We start from the raw sequence: 23,064 nt of genomic DNA, 5'->3' as shown, positions 1-23,064 counted from the left end.
TATATATATATATATATATATATATATATATATATATATATATGTAATGTATATATACATATATATATACATTAGGGCTGTGAACATTAACGCGTTAACACACGCGATTAATCAAAAACAATTAACTTGTTAATATGTATTAACACAAATAGTCCTTCACTTTAACTTGGCGGTTTAGGCTTCCGCAGCGTCTGTTAGAACACATACACGCTTATACCACCGTCACTTACAAAAGAATTAAATATTCAATCGGTTTGTAGTTCTGTATTCTTGCTATTTTTGTGGTTTACATCCCTTTTTCACAAAAAGTGGACTATTTGAGTCATAGTCCAGTACCATCTTGTACAGAAGAATTTTATCTGGTAAAGCATTGTGATTAAGCATGATTAATCACAACAACACAATCCTCTAAAATCTTATTTTACTTAACTAATTAAAGAAACACAACCTTTCTGTTTTTAATATGGATTTTATTTACAATATTTCTGATTTATTATCCAGTTGAAACATGCTTAACTTGTGAGTGATTAGAGACGGGCTGGTCCAGAACAGGGGGATTCCACTAGCTGGAATCGGTCATTTTGAGGTGACTTCATCTGGAAACAGTTCTGCTCTCTGAACTCATCTGCTGCCACAGCAACGGCAGACAACAACTCCTCCACCTCTTGGAGTCTTCTCCTTCAGGGAAAGGCCTAATAATATCAACAGAGTAAGTGATGCAATATGCTACCAGTGACCAGCCTGCTGTCCATTCTGGCTCTGCCACAGGCGGTGTGTCATTGTGATGCACTAAAGTACACATCATAGACAATTGACAGTGTTGGTATGAATCACAAAAAGCCTCACTAACCTAATAAGCCAAGTTTTGTTATCATAATAATAAAAAAAACACTTAAAATTAGAGTTTCCTTCCATTTATCATCATATTTTTTTTAGTATCCTTTACTCGTAAACAAGTCCCAGTTTGTTTAAATATTTACTTTGTCTGATTTGGATTTGATCAGTGAAGTATCAATAGTCAGAAGGAAAGCATAAACTCCTAAATTTCTGTCCAAACACACGCCTACGCACTCAAACCCACCACGGTCTCAGGAGATTTCCAATTTCCCAGACAGTAATGTCATGTGGTTTGACATGAGATTCAGCAGGCAGACCTTTCAGTGTGTGTGTGGGTGTGTGTGTGGGTGTTTGGGTGGAGGCGCAAGAAAAAGAAAAAGAAGAAGAAGAAGAAGTGGAGGGAGGACGGGAGGTGGGGGTTGATAGATTCATCCCATCCCTGTTTCTGTCTCTGGAATGCGGCCGAGTGTTGAGATGAACTCCCTCAATGGCTGCACTCGAACTTCCAGAATCTTTTAGTATTCTGCTGGTTGGGGTCATTTGAACCTATACAGAAATGACTGGTTTTTCATGATTTCCCAAAACACTTGTGATTTTGCTTTTGTTTGACCAAAAAAATCTTAAAAAAAAAATAAAAAGTAAAAGCTAATCCATGTTATATTTATACCGTAGATGTCAAAGGTTTCAGAGCAGGAAGAGTCGGATAGAAAACTAACTAATTTAATAAACCAACTGGACAAACTTTGCCTGACCGTAATCAAATTAATTAACAGGAAACGAAAACCAAATTACTAGGCCCATACAACCCAATATAAATGTCAAAGACACACAATATTTTTTTGTTTTAAATTGGCTCAGAAAAATGGTCAAAAATGAGTTTCTCAAAAAAAAAAAAAAAATCACAGACATCAATTGATTCTTTTTTCTTAATTAAATGGATATAAAAGCTGTTAAAATTGGCAATTTGGATGGATTCTATGGAACCGAATTGTGACCAGAATGTTTTGTATTGTAATCATCCCCCATGATTTATTTAAAACAAAAAAACACAAAAAAGGCAAAAAAAAAAATATCTTGAACCCAAACACTACTAGTTTTAATTATTAGGAGTATGAATTGTGCTATATAAAATACACTTTTTTTGCCTTGTCAAATAATATGAAACATCTACAAAAATTAGTAATTTAAAGTTTTTCTTCTTTGTCATTTTCTTTTTTTTGATTGCCTATTATTTCTGCATCTAAAACCTGCAGAAATTACTTTTTTAGATGCAATAACTGACATGGTTCTTCTCATTTTTAGCATTTTTATTGCTTGATTTTTTATATATTTTTTTTTCCCATCGTGCAGAACTTGCATCGACTGCGTCAGCGTTTCTCCACACTTATGCTTGAGCAAGATGCCTTCTTTGTTCTGGCTCGCGCAGCCGGACGGCAGAAATGTTTACATCACTTGTGCTGTTGCCGTGGCAACAGACAGCGGAGAGCCTCCACCGGTTCAGAAGGAGGAAGAGTCCGCGGGCCCCTTCACATGAGGAAGTCCTTGAAAAATGCATCGAACGACGCCAGAGCGCTCGATGACGCAACTCCAAGCGCTGTCCAGGAAGTGTAACGAGAACCAAACATTTGGGTGATCGCTAGCTCCTTGATGACATGACAAAACCCCACATGTAGGCAGAGAGGTTGATGTTTTTCATTTTGGAGGAAGGATACCGTGAACAGAGTGTAGGGTTTAAGCCACCACTCTGATGTAGATCCTCAACTCTCCCTGTAAACACGGGAACCACATCTAAATATCCATTTGGTTACGACTGCCCAGCGGAGCGGCCTTTCAGTGTCTTCACAGTCCCAAAAAACAAAAAAAAAAAAGGAAAGATTTCATAATTTCACTGGGAAAAAAAAGTTAAAAATACATTTGAACGCATAGAAAAACACGCACTCTCTATGACTGCAGTAAGTCTTTTCAGGGGTTATTAAATCTCCATTAACACACTGCCTCCCCGCTAGCCAGAGCTAATGCAAGCCAGGTGTTATTCCTTTTTTTGTTTTTTTAATCTCCCTTCCTCCTTTTTCTTAGACTCTTGTCTTCCTTTTCCACACTTAGACGTTAGCGTCTTCTAACGTGATAAAACCTGCGGTTATTCCAAATTAAGACGTACTTCACAGACAGTCTCACTGAGAACTCACCGTTCTTGGATTGAGTTGGACATTAATTCTCTTTCATTGGACTGTAGCGTGGCAGTTAAGAGACTAGAGAGTGGTTCAAAGTTCTCCCTGAGACGTTTCTGACTTGATTGAACCCTGGTGGCTCTAATGTCTGCGTCACAACTCCAGTTATGGGGGGATACGGACTGTCTGCAGGCAAAAAAATTGTACTAAAAGGGTATAATGGTAGCTGTCAATAAATGTGATGGTCATAGACCAATCTGTAAGGTCGCTGTGCAAAAATGCTCATGCACATTTTGTCTATGGTCATAGTGCGTGCAACAGGTCCTAGCGAACACTTCTACAAGAAGCAAGGGTCAATAAAGGTAAAGTATGTGACATTCAGGCATGTTTTACAAATTGTGTTAAATCCCACCAAACCCTATGCACTGTTCACGAGTGTCAGATTATAATCTGTGTGGGCATCCAACAGATGTCCTATGTGTAGCGTTAGTGGTATACTGCCAGTACTCTCACCCTACTACTACTACTGGAGTGTAGGACAGCATCCCCCATACGTCATGACTGCGTGTGACTTCCATTATCCTTACAGATATGTCCATATACATTTACCCCGCATATGACAATGGTACGTTCAACAATAATGTCCCTTGAGGTGGCTGAATGAAGCCGCTCCTCTCTACGACTCTCCATGGGCCAGACAACCCAACCATACCCAGTCCTTGTATGGGTCCAAGCCCCTGCACTGGTGCATGAGACTAAGTTTTAACCCTTGTGCTATCTTAAGGGGTCCAAATGACCCAAGCCTTACATTGACGTGTTATCATCCCATGACAAATGTGAATGAAGGTGGACAGGATTTTATGTCTCCCACCAGTGATGTGCACGGTCTTATGGGGTCCAGATGACCCCACCCCCAACGTCAACATAGCTAGGGTAGCACAAGGGTTAAAGTGAAATTAAAGTCGCCAAATGAATCCTGTTTGCTCACAAATTTTCCAGGACCTAGCTTGTAATGACCAACAAAAGTTGTAATCATTGCTATTTGGTATGAGTTGCAACCTCTTATATCTTCTAGTTCTTTCGTCACTATGGTTGGAACCAACTGTGGTGGTTTTCCTGCATATTTTCCTTGGCTTCTCTTTGATTCTCCATTAATTGTTCTTTTTGTTCTATTGCTTTTGTTTTGGCACCAACCAACACATTCTTACTCTCAACTTGTGATATATGGACATATTGATTCGGGCCCACTTAACGTCACTCTTTGACGTTTTGGGTGTCCCCTACTTCTTGTTTTTTGAGATAACGGCTGTCCCCAACCTCCAAGGCACTATCTGGTACCGATCCGAGGGCTGCTTGGTACTGGGCCACAGTCAGGGAGAAAATACATACACTGATCAAGGGTCCCCAACTCTCGGGACATGGACTAGTACTGGACTAGTACCGGGATGTAGACCGGACCATTATCGATGCCCTAACCCTGGCCTGGTACTGGTACCCTAATCTGGTGGCAGTTCAGAGTCCAGTATCAGATCTGGTACCACGTCCAATACCGCATCGCTAGGGTTGGGGACCTCTGATTTAATTTTGACGGTCAGCGCATCAAAAAATAAAAAGAATAGAATTTTTGTAACAAATGTCAACACAATAAACAAAACTTAAGTCATACAGACTTAAAATGCAAGAAAAACAAAAGTTATAGACTTAAAAACTTTAAAAGGTGTCTTTACTGATAACAAAGACGATGTAAAGCGTTCAAGATGTTAAATAAAACTACATAAGTATAGCTTTTATTCAAATTTTTTTGTTAAAATTTCGAGAAGATTTTAGCTTTGAAAATGACGGATTATTGTGATAAAACCTTGAAACTTCGTATAGAATAGAGTTTTTCCACATAGTTTTTACATACTTTTGGTTGGTATTTTATTTATTTATACATTTTTATTTCGTCTCTACACTTTTGATCACTGTTATATAACATTTAAGAAACAGTTTGATCTCAATTTGTGTGATTTCTGTTGTGAAAAAACAGCAATTTAACACTCAGAATTGAGGTTTTTTCTTTTACCGTTTCAGATTATTGTGTAATATAAGGAAAAATATTTAGAAGCCGGGAATGAACGTAATAATAGATGTGAAGCACTGCCACAAAAATTGACTGCAAAGTGGGAAAAAAGCTAAAAATTCCCAAATTACTCAAGGTTACGTCAGGATTCTAAAATCTTTTCTAGTGCCATCTCATTGGGGGAGGGGTAGCATATCACTGAACACATTGGGGGAGGGGTAGCATATCACTGAACACATTGGGGGAGGGGTAGAAAATCAATGAATACTGTAAAAAATTAAACATTTCCCCCAAAAAAACCTGTAAAACCTTTATTTTGAAAGGTTATCCAGCCCTAATTCTCACATTTTTAGACTTCTTTCTACTACAATGAAAACAAAAAAAAACTGTACTTATCAACTTTTTTTCTACCATTTTGAAAACTTTCCTTCTACTTGCCTCTTTTTTTCCTTCTCTGGCAGATTTTTTTGTTCCTTTTCTCATCAATCTGCTTATTTATCAATTAAAAAAAGAAAAATAAATCTGTTTTCCTTTATTTTTGGGGTATTATTTATTCTTCACAGGATTTAGAAGCATAAACTCTAATGTTACAGACAATAACAGGGTGGGATATTAAAAGATGAATTGTGTTCATCCATATCAGCCGCCCGTATCCTCTTCTGTTTAGTACAAACAGACTTTAGTCGTAGCTGCTGAACACGTAAAAAGAGTCTTTTTTTATTTTATTTTTTCCCACGACTGCTACCGTTTGATACCTGGCATTAAGGAACAGTGAATCCTCCATGGTTCGTACAGATTTACGAGGATTATTTAAGTAGATACAACAGTTTGAGAGTGCAGGAAAGGATGCTGGCTCTGACGGACATTCTGGGAAGCTTAGCTGCAGGAGAGGACAGGATCATTGCTTGGAAGTGACGCTCTCCGTGAACTCGTACAAACACTTTACCATCGAGATAGTGCGTATGAGCACCATCGGTGGCGGAACGCAAATGCGTGCCCACATTTACAAGAAGACTTTATTGGACTTCGCTGTAGGTGTGAGTCCTGCCGGATTTGGGGTGACCTCAGCAGTTTGAGGACCCTCTGGAACCCACAGCAGGTCCAATATTTATCTTCTGGAGGTTGAAATCCATGTGGCGAATGAAGTGGCGGGGGGGGGCATAGAAAAACACAGTGAGAGTGCAGCTGCTATCTGCTGATGAGATGTTTTTTTGGACGCAGGAAGACAGATGTGTGCAGCTGTACACGGCTGAAGCCCACCCACATGTTACCGTGATGAATCACCCGAGTGCATGTGTTTGTGAGCCAAACAAAAACAGTCGGAGAGAACGGATGACGGTCCACATCACTGACGGCTTTAGCAGAAGCTTACTGCTTCCCTCTGCTGGGTAAATACCTCCTCACATGGAGTGCTTTTCTGCCTTCAATCACATTCATGCTTTGCCAACTTTTTTAGGTCTACCTTAAGACTCACTTGTTCTAACTTTTAAGATTTGAATATCCATCTGATGTAATCAAATTTGATTCAAAATAGGTGTTAAATTGCTACTAAGTGGAGCTTAGTTTGCTATTTTTGCAAACGTTTACCCTTGGAATCACTGGGTACCTTATACGATGCGATGCATGGTTCGCGATATCAATGATATCGCGATACTGCAATGATTAGTCATCTCTAATATATTTAAAAAAAAAATTTTAGAAGAAATATATCCCCATTTATTTTTTAGCTTGAACACAACCATAATAAACTACTTGTGTCTTATTTTGTGAAACAAAAAAATAGACACTTTTGTGCAACATTGCTGAAATCAGTAATATTATGTTGTTGACACCAATTGAATTGTAATTATCTGTAAAATCCAGTGTTAATAGTAAACAAACAGAAGTCACTACTTTGTGCAAAATTTTTATAAACAACAGAAAAAAAGTTAAATTCAATGTTCAATTGAAACGTGCGCCCCCTATCTACCTCTGAAGGAACGTCTCACCAAAGGACGACGAAAATCAAATGAAGATGAAAGATCAATACTTGGCGAAAACCCACTGAGAATCAATCTCAGGACTATGGATATTTTGGCTCATCCCTATATATGGAGAACTGGACCGAGTGACCCCTCCCCCCTAACGTTCCAAACAGGAAGTACTCGCTGGCTCCAAGAACTTAAAATCCTTCAATAGAGAAATAAACAGCTATTAGTCGTTTTATGTGTAGAAATATTCAACATTTGCTCTTTTTTTCAATTTTTTTTTCTGAAACACGAGTTATTGGTGTTATAAACTATACAATCAATAAAAGCAGTACAACATTTAAAACAGATTTTGTGTAGCCCCCTTTCGATCGGTAGGGGTGTGGCCTTCCAACAAGCTCACTCCTGATTGGCGAAAGTGGTTGCTATAGAAACGGTGACTCTGACCACTTCAGACAAAAACTTACTTGTTGCAACAAGACAACATCTGTGTGATGAAAAAATAGTGACTGAACTGACTTCATTTTGCTGGAACTGGAAACGCTCACCCGGTCCAGTTCTCTTATACAGTCAATGGTCAACACACAAAATAATGGAATGACCCTACTACAATAGTAACTAATCTTGGTATGGCGTGTTCATGAGTCTGTTTACATTCACAACAAACAATTTCATCAATGTCTTGATTTCTTGATTCCTTTGCAAGTAACCATAGAGACACAATAATAAATACAGCATAAATATTTCTGGCTAAGATATATTCAAATCTAAGGACAGCAGCAACATCTATTTTGAAGACTTATTAGTCCCCAAACTTGCAAAGCTAATGCTAGGACCGCCTGCAGCATCTTTACCAAGAACAGAAAAAAGTCTGAAAGGAACCGGAACTTTGAAGTTTTTGTTTTTACTTACTTGTGTCGTCCAAAATATCAAAGACTAAACAAGTAGACCAGAATGTATTTGCCTCGATTCATCGAATTTCTTCCACTCATCTGGAATTGGCCCGTGGGGGCCATAGTTTGAGAAAAGATACCCAGACTTCCCTCTCCTCCAGCCACTTTCCCCACCTTTTGAGGTAACCCTGAGATAATCTCTAGCATGTCCTGGGTCTTTTCCGGGGGCTCCGCTTATTGGGTCATGGCCTGACCACCTACCCAGGCAGGCGTCCAGGAGGACCATAGCATAATTTGGAAGTCAATTTGCAGAATGTGTAGAAGAAGTTACCATCATGAAAACTTGTTTGTCTTTCAGAAATGACATTTTACTACAGCAGTATAATTTGTTGCATTTTGTCCCGTCTTTGAACCCTTCAACACCGAAGCTTTAGCTACAGGGTTGACAATCTTTGGACTACCTTCAACCATTTATGCACTTAACGGGATTCCAGCGAATTCTGAAGCAGAGAAAAGAAGCCCTGATATGCAACACCTATGTAAACCCAGGGAAATCAGCAGATTCTGACGCGGAGAAAAGCAGCGTTGCATGTCGGCACAAAGCTGATATGCAGAGTATCTCCTCCGCGTCAAAATCCGCTGATTTCTAGTCGGTTGAAGATTTCCAGTGTGTCAAAAAACATGTGTTATTTAGATGGCGACGGCTCAGGTTAAACCTTAAAAACCTGCATTCCTTCTGGTTAGAAATGTATTAAACAGTTTTTTCAATTAAAATACACATGTAAAACACCAACTTTATGAGTCCGAATTTTAAAAATGGTGGTTATTGGAACTGTACGAACTATTGTTTTGGACACCTTTGGACCAACGGGTCAAAATTAGCCAATGAAAGAGTGAAAGCCTAAGTTAACTAAATTCCTGCTCTGTTGGTAAGAGTTAAAATATTCATTTAAAAAAATCTTTAACTTGTAGACTTGTGTACCAAATGCTCTGTAAAGCAAATAGCCCAAAATTAAGTGATATAAAGACGTGACAGGAGAAATTCTCACTTATATCAATACTATCCCTGCTAAAATCCTTCTTAATTTTGAGGTATTTTTCATTTAACTTATAGCCAAAAACATATTTGAAATATCTAAGCTTACAAACTTTGAATAAACACTTTGTTACAACTGATATTTTTGCCTACAAAAATCAGTTCTATTTTTTTGTCAGTTCATTTGTTTCTAAAATTACTTGAAATCTTTGCAAGTATAACTAATAAGTGAATGATATTTTGACTTTCTTTAAAAATACATTTTATCTAATTCATCTACTTCCATTCTTCATTAAACTCAAAAATAATTGGGGAAAAATTCAAGACAAAAAGAGGGCTGGTTTCTAATGCCTATACTCTGAATTTATTTTATTAAAACTCATCAAATCTTTGGATTTCAAAAAATATTGGGAAGCCAAGTTTCTTGTTTGCAAACTATTGTTAAAAAAATCTTTAAGCTTGCAGTCTTTGAAATTTCTAAGCTCACATTTAAGACAAGAAAATGACAAAATAAAGAACATTTGATGCATCAAAACATGTTTTTTTATCATTAAATGAAAGCATCAGACCTTCATGTAGATGAATATAAGTGTGACGACCAACAACTGACTCTAATTTTATTTAAATAAGATATTTTGAAGAAAGTTTTGACAAAACTAATTGCAAATAATTTCATTTAAATGGTCCTTAAAAAAACATTAACTAAACTTAAACATCTACTGTCAGTATTAGGTGTTATTTTATGATTGAAATTGTTAAAAAACTGAAGGTTCATACTATTGTCCACTAGGGGGAACAAAGATACCAAGATCCAGCTTTTACTAATTTATTCAAATCAGCTTCATTAAGTTAAAACCAAAAGATCAACATTTATCAGTTACATTAAACTAACTTACCAACACATCATTCATTTCTTTTGGCAGAGCAGTTCTATATTTAAAACATTCCCACAGCTCTCAGGCCTCTCTCTACACCTGCAACATGAGCGCGCCGACCAATTCCTGCGCTGAGCTGCTCGCTATTTATAGCCGCACCGCTCCAGTCTCGATCGCCCGTCCCGTTCTGTTTTTTCTTTGGCTGTTCGAGTGAGAGAAAGAAGCGTGTAGAGTTTGTGTGATTTATTTTCATAATATATGGAATTAAAGGTTTTGAAGGTCATAAAAGTATTGTTTGAAGTTGTAGGTGAACAAAAAACCTTAAAGTAGCTTCATAGATAGTTTATATAAGCTTGTTTTGGGGTAATATCATCTTCAAATGAGCAGCTGTTAGATCAAAGAGATGAATCCAGATGGATTGTTGGAGTTTTTGATTCATCTAAGATGAAAGCAAAACAAAACAGAACTTTTTCAAGACCAACATTTCTGATTTTTGAACCTCTGGAATGGTCTGTTTAAGCAACACTTTTCCAAAAACGCTTTTCTTTTCTGTAAAACATTTATGAGTGTACAGCCTTCCTATAGATTATTTATACGATGGACAAACCATGTGTTCATGTTGACACGTTGACATGCACTGAGCTTATTCTTAGCTCTGTGGCTGTCACCATCTTAGTAATGTTCTTTATTATTTATTATATTTAGTTCTCTGTGCTTCTGTTTGGTGCAGTGGGATTCACGTGTTGTTCCTCTTTACAGTTCTTGGCCTTGGACCACGCCTCTGGCTCGTCTTGGCATTAAGGCCAATGAGGCAATTCTTTTGTGATATTGGGCTATATAAATAAAACTGAATCGATGTTTTCAAACGTATTATTTTTCCAAAAATAGAAGGGAAAGGTGTACATGTCATTTGTTGGAACACACCCAGTTAGGCCGTTCTAGATCTGACCATATAACAACTTAGTGAACTAATAACTCTTTTGGCTCTTTTGTTATCAGATCGAGTATGACTTGCACAAAAACAGCTGATTGTCACTGAGGCGAAGTCATTCGTCAAGCTTTGACAAGTCACTCCGCCCCCCCGCTGTGCGCCAGGACAATGTGTTACATTACCACACATCAGAAGAATAACTGAACGCACACATGGCCATGAAAAAAACACTACATCAGCACCCCCTGACAAACTGCATAAACACTTATAGAACAATAAATGCAACATCTACAAAATACAATGTCGTAAGTATGTAAAATATAAATCGCATGTCTAACAACAAAAGAATCAAGAAGTCATTAGTACTATGCACACCATAAACTTTATCGCGTAGACTTGAGCCTCATTTCCACTAAGTACGGTAGAAGTAGTACCACATGGAGCAGTCATTTCAGGAAGTCTCGCTTCCACTGAGCAGTTTGTTTTGGTGTAGACCGTTAGTGTGTCATTGTTGTGCGATGACTAAAAAAGCATTAACAATAGAGGTCATCCAACAGCTTCTCTTTTTCTTGCTTTACTTCTGGTACATTGTGTATAACAGAAATGTTATGCTCCGCCCCAACCGTTCTGTTCTATTTTTCTATAGACCTAAAACTGATGAGTCCCTCGAGAGGTACAGGGTAGTACTGTTTAATGAGTCCATTCTACAATGTTTCCGTAACCATGTTGGGTTTTATAGGACCGGGTGGTTAGCCCTGTGCCAAACCCCCAACCTGGAAGGCCAGTGGACTGCTCTTAGTCTGACCTCGACCCTTCAATCTGTCTGGCATGGGAGACCCTTCCAGGAGCATAAAGCTCCAGCCAGCATAGCTATCCAGGTCCTCCAGACACGCAAGCCCCCCAACCACGTCAAGGTGGCAGTCCATGGGCACCCATTACAGGTGGTCTCATAGGGACGGGATTCTACAATGGAAATGCTCAATATACTGGACGAGACCGCTCACTGTAAACAAAGCTTCTGACCGTCTATGAGTCACCGTTTCTATGGCAACTATTCTCGCCAATCAGGTGTGGGCTCGTTGACAGTTCACTCCCCTACCACTTGAAGGAGGACGGCACAAAATCCGTCGCACATTCCACGTACATGTACTTTTATTGAGGCATCTGATAGGCCAACTTGAATAACTTGCACTACGGAGAAAAAATAGCAAGAAAATTTTAACTGTCAAAATATGTTTAAAATAGGTAGCAATGGTTATTTTGAGAAAAATGGCGTTCTTGAACGCTTGTTTAGACTATTATGTTCACATTGGACAATCAGGGAGGGGCTTCTTCCTCTTTTTCTATTGTTTAGTAGTGCATGTGTGCCACTTACAGTTGGAAGAGGTTTGGCGCAAAATGTGCCAAAGTGGTGCTAATCTCATGAATCTTTCTCCAGACTTTTTCTTTCACAGCTCTATTCTGATATTTGTAAAACTTTGTGTCATATAATTCCGGACAAAAAAAAATCGTAATAATTTATTTCTCCTCCATCTACTATTTCATCTCCTTCTTCTGTGAATTAAAAGGTATGACATCACTATCAAATCCAAGTCACTGATTGGTCCAAGTCCAATTGGTTTAACTTTCAATGTGCGTTCAATGGCCGCGTGTTATTTATGTAGAGCCTAAAAACTGTCGTATAAACTGGCACTTAAATGCATATTTACGCACGTCTACATTGACTTTTCGATTTTGGCTTTTTGGGGCTAGCAGGTACTTCCTGTTTGGAACGTACTTAGTCCACCATTGACTCATATCCAGTCAATGGTGTTACTTCTTAATTAAAGCACCAATTTCTAGTAGGTGGGGTTAGCTGCACAGTACTGATGGCTAACTCCGCCCCCTAAAAATTGCTTATTTTTCAGCTATTAGCTGTTTTCCTTGATAGTTTTATTGATCAGATTTGTTTTTAATTGTTTTTTCTTATAAAAACTGCTTTCAGAAAACCTTTATCTGCTTCTTTAGAAAGAAGTTGGTCAACTTTTTTATTTCATTTTGAGCCTAAATGAAAGCTTTACATAAGACAATAAGCCTAGTTGTGAATTATTGTTTGAGTTACACTGAAAAAAACACTAAACAAAATCCGCAAATACCATCATATTAGGTGAAAGGAAGAGGCAGTGAAAGCAAAACAAAGCTAGGAATGGAGCAAAAGACCAAAGAGACACAAAGCAGAAGAAGCTGGAGGTCACTCGGTCAGTAGCTCGCCCCGGGGAATTGGTATGTAGCTGGAATTCCAAATAAATAATTCCGTAAAATGACCCTTTCCTACTGTTGGCACACACACACACACACGATGGAGTGCAGAAAACAGAATGCACAAACCTGTAGCTTATTTAATCTTTGATTTATTTAGCCAACAGATGCTGAATGAAGGTGAAAAGTAACACGAGAGCTTCCCTGTTACCACACAGCTGAATGAACCCTGGCATCGGACGGCAGAAGGGAGCGATGACACCGAGGTCAATGCTCTACTGGACATACCGCTACAACATACTGACAAAATGATATAAATGGGGTGAGAAAAAGATAAGCTATGTTGGTTGAACTAAAAAAAAAAAAAAATCCCACAAATCAACCAGTATTTGATTAAAACTGAAAAACCAAACTTCTTCCTTTGGGCTCATTTTTCCTTGACAGGACAGGATATGAAAGAAAAATGTTTTTCCTGAAAACATGCCCTACATATTTTCTATTTGCCGCTTCTGTATGAAATAAATGTTGAGGAACTGTGTACTAAATATAGAAGAAATGTAAGTATCTGTAGCATCGACTTCGTCAAAGCAATTAGAAGGAATGGACCGACGATTTATGACCACAAATCAAGATCATGATTCTGATCATAAAAGTGATCAAACCCAAATAAAAGAGAAAGGTGTTCTTTTCATTGTTTTTATTTGCTTTACAACAAAATCTTTTTCTTTTGACGTTTCATTTTAACTATTATCTAGTAGCTCAAAACACTGCTGGCGGATGTAATCAATTCACTAATAGTAATACAGAACTAGAAAAGTTGCATTATCTGCGATATTGCTAGTGTGACTGCTTTTTACTGAATGTGGTCACTGAAGTTGCTGAAGCTGTTGCCTGAAAATGCTAAATAAATGTATTTACATGACAAAAAAAGACCAAAAAAGCTAGAACATTGCTAAAATGTTAACTCAAGTCCAAATTAGCCCAAAAAAAATCTCAGTAGATGCCAAATTAGCCAAAAAAGCTAACATGTTGCTAAAATACTATCTTAACTTCAAATTAGCCCAAAAAACCTCAGTAAATGCTAAATTAGCCAAAAAAGTTAACATGTTGCTAAATCATTAGCTTAACTCCAAATTAGCCTAAAAAATCCCAGTAAATGCCAAATTACCCAAAAAAGTTAGCCCGTTGATAAATTTCTAGCTTTACTCCATAGTAGCCCAAAAAAACTCATTAGATGCCAAATAAGCCAAAATCGTAAGAATGTTGTTAAAATATAAAATATTGACTAAACTCAAAATTAGCCCAAACAGCTTCAGTAGATGCCAAATTGGCCAAAAAAGCTTACACATTGCTAAAATATTAGCTTAACTCCAAAAAAATCTCATTAAATGCAAAAAAAGCTAGCACATTGTCAAAAATACAAGCTAAACTCCATAGCACCCCAAAAAAACCTCATTAGATGCCAAATTAGCCAAAAACGTTAGCATGTTGCTCAAATACTAGCTGAACTCCATAGTAGTCCAAAATCCTCAGTAGATACCAAATTTGCCAAAAACGTTAGCATGTTTGGTAAAATATTATCTTAACTCTAAATTAGCCCAAAAAAACCTCAGTAAATGCCAAATTAGCCAAAAAAAACTAGCATGTTGCTAAAATACTAGCTGAACTCCATAGTTCCCCAAAAACCTCAGTAGATACCAAATTGGCCAAAAACGTTAGCATGTTCAGTAAAATACTATCTTAACTCCAAATTAGCCAAAAAATCCCAGTAAATGCCAAATTAGCCAAAAAAGCTAACATGTTGCTAAAATACTAGCTGGACTCCATAGTAGCCCAAAAACCTGAGTAGATACCAAATTGGCCATAAACGTTAGGATGTTTGATAAAATACTATCCTAACTCCAAATTAGCCCCCCAAAAAAATAACATGTTGCTAAGTCATTAGCTTAACTCCAAATTAGCCTAAAAAATCCCAGTAAATGCCAAATTACCCAAAAAAGTTAGCCCGTTGCTAAATTTCTAGCTTTACTCCATAGTAGCCCAAAAAACCTCATTAGATGCCAAATAAAGCCAAAAACGTAAGAATGTTGTTAAAATATTGACTAAACTCAATATTAGCCCAAAAAGCTTCAGTAGATGCCAAATTGGCCGAAAAGCTTACACGTTGCTAAAATATTAGCTTAACTCCAAAAAATCTCATTAAATGCAAAAAAAGCTAGTACGTAGCTAAAATACAAGCTAAACTCCATAGTAGCCCAAAAAAACCTCATTAGATGCCAAATTAGCCAAAAACGTTAGCATGTTGCTCAAATACTAGCTGAACTCCATAGTAGTCCAAAATCCTCAGTAGATACCAAATTTGCCAAAAACGTTAGCATGTTTGGTAAAATATTATCTTAACTCCAAATTAGCCCAAAAAAACCTCAGTAAATGCCAAATTAGCCTAAAAAGTGAACATGTTCCTAAATCATGAGCTTAACTCCAAATTAGCCTAAAAAATCCCAGTAAATGCCAAATTACCCAAAAAGCTACCATGTTGCTAAATTTCTAGCTTTACTCCGTAGTAGCCCCAAAAAACCTCATTAGATGCCAAATAAGCCAAAAACGTAAGAATGTTGTAAAAATATTGACTAAACTCAAAATTAGCCCAAACAGCTTCAGTAGATGCCAAATTGGCCGAAAAAGCTTAAACATTGCTAAAATATTATCTTAACTCCAAAGTAGCCCCCCCAAAAAAATCTAATTAAATCCAAAAAAAGCTAGCACGTTGCTAAAATAATGCTAAACTCCATAGTAGCCCAAAAAAACTCCTTAAATGCCAAATTAGCCAAAAACGTTAGCATGTTGCTAAAATATTTGCTAAACTCAAATTTATCCTTAAAAACCTGTATCATTAATGTCCTTAACATGCTGAAGGTTTTGATACTGGACTTGCATAATTTGCAGTGCAAAATATTTTAAGAATTTTCTTAGAAATTAAGAATATTTTAAGTGCACAAAAATAACTTGTCAATTTCGCTGATTCTTCTAACAAATGACAGGTCAAGATCTAGTAGATCTCACAGTTGTGGACCTGTTGGCGGGCCGTTCCGTCTCTTCCACTTAAAATACTGGACAATGTCCCTGAAACGCCCAACTTTTGTCATTAGAAGTCGTCCCTTTGCAGGAAAAGCTGAAGCCTTATAGACCAGGGCAGCCTAATTCTGGTCCTTAAGATCTACCATCCTTTCTGTTTAGAACTCTGTCTGGACTGCTGATTACCTGACTCAGGTGTCTCTCCAATCTAATTGACTGAACACACCTGATTTAGGTAATCAGTAACAAGAAGGGCGACGAGGGGTAGATCTTGAGGACCATGATTGGGCAAACCTGCCTTAAACTTTACGACTGGTTTCATGTTCTAATTTCAAGATTTCCTTGGATCGAGGTTGCCACCAAGTCACGGAGATGCATCTTATCATCATACTACCTCTACCAAAATGTACAACTCTGTAGGTGCCTCTAAGCCAAGGTAGAACAACTAACTTACCATATTTTCTGGAGTATAAGTCGCAGTTTTCTCCCTAGTTTGGTCAGGGGTGCGACTTATATGTGATTTTATTTTACATACTCTAGTATTATTGTCAAAGATGACGACAAATAACACAAGATCTTTGAACTACCGTAACTCTATGATCAATTACGCAATTCAACATGTTGCATTTCAGTGCAAAGTTGCTTTTCTCCACTTCAGAATCCAAACATTCAAAGAATGACGATAATTCAAAGAACACTAGAGCTAAAGCTCTGGTGATGAAGGGTTAATCCTGTAACTCATTTGTGTGTTTATATTTCTAGTAAGGATGGATTAAAACTCAGTGAGGTAAATTCTCCCAGGAGTTTTCTGGAACACATAGAGCTCTCAGGAACCAGCTCAAATCGTAAACAGTTGTTTTCACGATCGCCAGTTTATGAAACCATGATGGAGGGTTTTGGCTGTAAGAACCCAAGAGTCTCTGCCGATTTCTACGACATTTGGTCGGTGTCTGCCTTTCTGTAACAGTTCCAAGATTAGACAAAGTGTTTTGAAACACATTTTCCCCCAGTGAGACTATCGTCTTACCAGAGTTTATGCACCAATTGGGATGACAACATAAATGGGAAGCTGTAATCCTGACAGCAAATGGAGGGGGAATCTTATCAATGCTTTCCTTCTGACTCATGACAAACTGCATTAGAAAGGCCATTAGGGACGTCGGATCAGAACGGAAAAACGCAGAAGGGAGGGATGTTTTTACCCTCCTAATAGAAAGCCCAACAATTTGATCATCCAAATGCATCTGGATTATCTCCCATAAAAGTTGAGTTCATTTATCCACACAAATAGTAACTCAAGCCTGCAGCTCTCTCAGCTGAAGACGCGGCTTAATCTTCAACAGACGGGTCCTGACAGCAGAAATGAATGTTTACTTTTCAGCCGTCTCTATTTCAGACTGCTCTCTTTCTCTCCATTGTTGAGAAAACATCCCAAAGGAGACGTAAGATTCTTGAACCAAAACAAGCGCCGAACCCCACTGTTTCATATGGTTCTTTTCAGCAGCGTATCATGGAAACATGTCCAAAAAAAAAAAACTTACCCCGCGAGGGATCGGGTTTCAGCGCTCAAATGAGGCAAGGCATCAAACTTTAGTTTCACATAGTGTTTGGGTCCTTCACAGCAACAGTTTACGTCAGGGCTTCAGGGACCTAAGCTGCACGTGAGACGGGTTTTTCACTGCCAAAATATGAGGTACTACTACATAGATGAGACACAGAGAAGCAGGTAAACAATGAGACTCAATGGGTATAGTAGTAGTAGTAGAAGGAGCTGCAACTTGATAAAAATGTTTCTTGCGTGATTCCACAAACATTTGTAAAGTAAACCTAAAACGACATTTTACCCCTACCATCATAGTATTTGTTTCATCAAACCACATCTGCAAAGATTGTAGCTATTGTAGGTCCGTCCATCCATCTCCTTCCGCTCATCTGGGATGGGTCACAGGAGGGGTAGTAGTCCAAACATAGATTCCCAGATTTCCCTCTCCCAGTCACTTTCTCCAGCTCCTCTGGGGAGATCCCAAGGCATTCCCAGGCCAGCTTGTCCTGGGTCTTCCCCGGAGCCTCCACACAGTTGGGTATACCCTGAACACCTCCTCAGGGAGGCGTCTAGGAGGCATCTGGACTAGATGCCCAAGCCACCTCAACCGCCACCTTAACCTGCTGGAGGGGGTTGAGAGGTTGAATGATCCCCGGAGCTAAGGTCTTTGTGGCTTTTTTTTCACCAGGGTAGGGTCTCCCATGAAATACAGATCTTATGCTGTATTCACACCGGCCGCATGTGGTAAGTTCTAGAACGCTCTATGCACAGCTTTATTTACGCCTATCCACCCGGTGGTGTTCACACCAGACCATCACCAGATAAACAAGGAGGGGATTCTTCTTCTTCTTTTGTGTTTTTACTGTTTATTAGCACTTGTCCACCACCTACAATGGGATAAAGCTTTGTCTTGCTGTCATATAACTCCGGCTGGCAAATGTTAATTTCTCTTTAGCAACTCTGTGTTTTTAAGCAGACTCTACCCCCACATTACTATCAAATTTGAATCAATGGTTGGACACAGTGCCGCGTTGCCACGCTTAAGCGTGAAAAAGAGATCACTAAAGAGCGTTCCAGACACAGAAGCCTGAAATTTGGGTCTACAAGCATTTGCATAGACTTTTCATTGAAAGTGTCTGCTTAAACATGAGTTGATGCGGCCGGTGTGTAAGCACCTTAAGGTGACAAGGCAGACAAAAAGCGGTTCAGAGCCCCCTCAACAAGCCACAATGATCAGGACTCTGTTACATCGCCCCAATTGGCATCACTGAGGCCCCCCGCCCTGGATCCTGGCGATGGGGCTCACAAGCACCTGGTTGCCCAGACAATTCCCAGGGATGGTTTTTTATCAATTTCTCCTTCATGATCTATTTTCAAATGGCTGGCACTTTCGCGACTTATGCATTGTATATATACTGTATATATATACATATATATATATATATATATATATGTATATATATATATATATATCCATCCATCCATCTTCCTCCGCTTCATCCGGGACCGGGTCGCGGGGGCAGCAGTCTAAGCAAAGATGCCCAGACTTCCCTCTCCCCGGCCACTTCCTCCAGCTCCTCTGGGGGGACTCCAAGGCGTTCCCAGGCAAGCCGAGAAACATAGTCTCTCCAGCGTGTCCTGGGTCTTCCCCGGGGCCTCCGCCCAGTGGGACATGCCCGGAACACCTCACCAGGGAGGCGTCCAGGAGGCATCCGGACCAGATGCCCGAACCACCTCAACTGGCTCCTCTCGATGCGGAGGAGAAGCGGCTCTACTCCGAGCTCCCTCCGGGTGACTGAGCTCCTCACCCTATCTCTAAGGGAGCGCCCAGCCACCCTGCGAAGAAAACTAATTTCAGCCGCTTGTAGTCGGGATCTCGTTCTTTCGGTCACGACCCAGACCCATATATATATATATATATATATATATATATATATATATATATATATATATATATATATATACACACACACATATACATATATACAATAGATAACTCGCAAAAGTGCGTTAGGTTTTTAGGTGGCCGAGACAATTCCCAGGGTTTGTGGAATTCCACTTTCTTATTAATTTCTTCTTCATGATCTATTTTCTAATGGTTGCCACTTTGGCGAAATACAGGGACACATCCATACATCAATACCAAATCTGAGCCCCTGATTGGTCTAAGTCTAACATTAAACCGCACAATTCATGGTTGCACATTTTGTAAGTAGAGCCACAAAAAGGAACCTAAAAACTTGCATAGTTACGCGTGAACACGAGTTGTGAAGCCAGAAACACAACAGCCCTATAGTTATACCATATATATATATATATATATATATATATATATATATATATAGGCATATGTATATTCATGTATATTCATATATAAACATACATATATAATATGTGTATATATATATGTGTGTGGGTGTTTATATATGATAAACAACATTAACATAAATAACATCATATCTTATAAAGTAGGTATAAAATTATCATATGTGATATGTATTATTATGAACTTTTATTCACTGAAGTCTAAGTAAAAGCAGATTTGAAAAGGAATAAAACCACTATTTTGAATTAGATTTAAATTATTTTTGATAAATGTGTGATATTACAACATGATATAAAGCTAGTTGACTTGTGTTTCCTGGTGTGCCGACAACAGAAACATTCCTTGTACATTTTGTTTGACGTTCTTTTTTGATGACCGACCCCGGGAGGGTCACGAATAAATTAAGGCCCATTAGGAACTACATCTGTGGTAAAGAGTCTTAATCTAAATTAATTAGGTTTTTTTCCTGAACTAATTATTGACATTGTTCCACAACATAAATAAGGTTTTAGGTTGTGACTTTGTTGTGTTCTCACAAAACTGTTTTACCAACCAAAAATGTATAAATGGTCTAATTTAAAATAAAAACACAACTATTATCATGTTTATCTACTATCATTCAGTTGGAGCCAATCAGAAAAATAAAAGCTGTGTTTTAAGCTCCAAATGAATAATCTGCAGTATATATCATATTAAGAAAAAATCTAAACCAGCTGTTCCTTCCAGAAACTAAAATCTAATAAATTTGATCACTCGTGCCGTATAAAACAGAACAGAAGTTGTGGAAAGAAAGGAGCGTGACAAACATTTCTGAGGTTTGTTTTCTTAGCTCTGTTGAATACCAAAAAGCTTCCTGTCCATTTCAGTCATGTCTACAAGCAGGCCTAATAAACCTAATAAACAGCGTAATCAAACTACAATCCTCTACAGATCCCCTCATGTGCGTCCAGAGCTGCCTCCAGATGGAGAACCCAACGGGCGGATGCAGGAAATCCAGCCAAAGTAAAACAAAATACCAACATTTAAATAACTGTCGTCAAACACCATTTTCATCGAGGACATTCGAGAGAGTCTGACTTTTACTGGAACGTGTCTTCACTGGGGCCAAAAAAAACCAACCATTTTCATCACAATGCTTTAGCGAGACCGCGATGACATCCCGCATTCACCCGTCTCTCCATCAGGATTACGCCGCTCCAAGCTCTTTCAGTGATACGTGCCGAAACCTTCACCGCTCAAGAATTTGACAGATTCGCTAAAGCCGTCCAAGTTTTGGCCTTGAAACCCTTAAGGTTGGCCGATTATTATTAGCTTTTCGTGCTGGTGTGTGCGCGCTTGCAGAGAGCATTCCAAAGATTTCGTCCCATCAAGGCCTTGCTCCTCCAACGCAGCTTCATCATTTTAAGGGAACATAGGGAGGATATGAAGGAGGAAAGGCTAAATGGATGGCAGGTAGGTTCACAAGTTCAAACCTTTGTGTTTCCTACAGCTTGTCAGCATTTGAAGAATCTACATTTCACACTAAAGCCTTTTTTGTCTGTTTTGACTTACATTTACAATAGAGCTGTTCAGATATTTGACGGGATATTTGACCAGTTTAGATTTCATTTCAGGGTTATAGAAAACCGGTTTTATTTGCTTATTGGTAGCTTACGGGCTTTAAGTGTTTGTTCATAACGCTTGTTGCCACACACCACCACTGGGATGAAAAAGGGGGATAAAAAACTCCTGGCTCTGAGCCATGACCTGTGTCAGATCCCTACGCTCCTTAGATTCACAACAAAAACATGCGGGACAATTATTACCCCCCAAGAAATCTCTACACAACTTGGTGGGGGATCTTTTTTCAGAGTTTATCCCCATGATATTTAGAGTTATTCGGCCTGACATCGCTGCCAACAAACAGTCAGATAGAATTTGCTTCTACTGATGAATTATTAAAAGATGATTTCCCTGTAAGTTATGTAAAATTATATTGTCTAGTTAAATAAAAAAGCTAGTTCAATAAAAGATTCACACAAATATTAAATAGTGTCTTGTCAGCATTTTGAATTGATACAAGTATCGTCAAAGAAATATTGAGATTTATCGCAAAATTGATTTTCCACTGTACCCCTGTTTAGGACGTATAGATTTTTGGGGAAAACGGTGTAAGAAGCAATGTGTATCACACAAGTTGTTTTAATAAACTTGCATTCTTCCAACCACATTGCTGTGTCAAATCGTTGCTCCACTACTCTGTTTACATCCTGTAATGCCTGGCTATGGTGGCCCTTTTAGTCCAGTTTCCAACTTATAGTCTATTCAGACAGAGGAAAGTCATTGTGAACCGGAGTTCAGCACGATTGGAACCTAACCGAGACCACCTCAATAGATGGGTCTGAGAGCGGTTTCTGTTCCCGGACCATGGTCCACTTGGGTGTATTCAGACTGAAAATTTGTTCTGGATTATCGGGGGGAACAAACTCGGATTCACTTTAACCAAATGTGTCCAATCTGAACACACCGTCAGTGTCTGGACTTTCTCAAGCAAATCTTTTGTTCCTTTTAAATACCTTCTGACTCTTCCACCGGTCTGTTTCTTCCAAAATATCTCTGTAGGATTCAACTGTTAGGACAAAGCCAAAAACTTCTTATGAGTTATTACCAAATTTACATAGAATCTAGGTTTTGCTTTACAGTATACTTTGCTAAAAAGGATAAGAGGGATGTGAGATGTCCAGTACTGGAGTCTCACAACAATCTGGATCGTACGATTCTTAAATTAGGGTTTTTAGTTGATGTCATCATTTTATGTTGGTTGGGTCATTATAGAGCAACCGGGGTAGAACTGGAAAATAACACCCTGGTATATTTACTGTTTAGTGTTTGTGATTTTTTACATGCTTTGACCAGAGTACTTCCCAACCCTGGAACTCGAGGAACACTGCCCATGATGCCCTGCTTTATCGCACTTGATTCAACTCATCAAACTCCACAAAATCGTTGTCATCAAATGCAGGAGTGTTGGAAAAATGGTCAAACACAAACTTATTTTTATGGTGTTTGCTTTGTTGTTTATGAGCATGAAAGGTACCAGTTAACTTGAACGGGCAAGTATTTAAAAAAAAAAA

At 38.5% G+C, this 23,064-nt stretch overlaps 1 protein-coding gene and 1 long non-coding RNA gene across 6 annotated transcripts in view; one reads left to right on the top strand and one right to left on the bottom strand.

Moving 5' to 3' along the window:
- The window catches only part of LOC112160028, a 375,093-nt gene extending 361,717 nt beyond the window's left edge, over window positions 1-13,376 (top strand). For both annotated transcript variants that reach the window (XR_002921582.2, XR_002921586.2), the window contains one exon: window positions 13,168-13,376. This is a non-coding gene — a long non-coding RNA (uncharacterized LOC112160028). The remainder of the gene's footprint in view (window positions 1-13,167) is intronic.
- Window positions 1-23,064, bottom strand: part of LOC112160026 (rho GTPase-activating protein 6) — a 118,765-nt gene that overhangs the window by 88,284 nt on the left and 7,417 nt on the right. The gene's annotated exons all lie outside the window — the stretch shown is intronic.

The sequence above is a fragment of the Oryzias melastigma genome, linkage group LG2 (assembly GCF_002922805.2).
Source record: "Oryzias melastigma strain HK-1 linkage group LG2, ASM292280v2, whole genome shotgun sequence".
In the NCBI taxonomy this organism is placed as follows: Eukaryota; Metazoa; Chordata; class Actinopteri; order Beloniformes; family Adrianichthyidae; genus Oryzias; species Oryzias melastigma.
The sequence above is the reverse complement of the archived record's forward strand: the minus strand, read 5'-3'. Positions and strand labels throughout refer to the sequence as shown.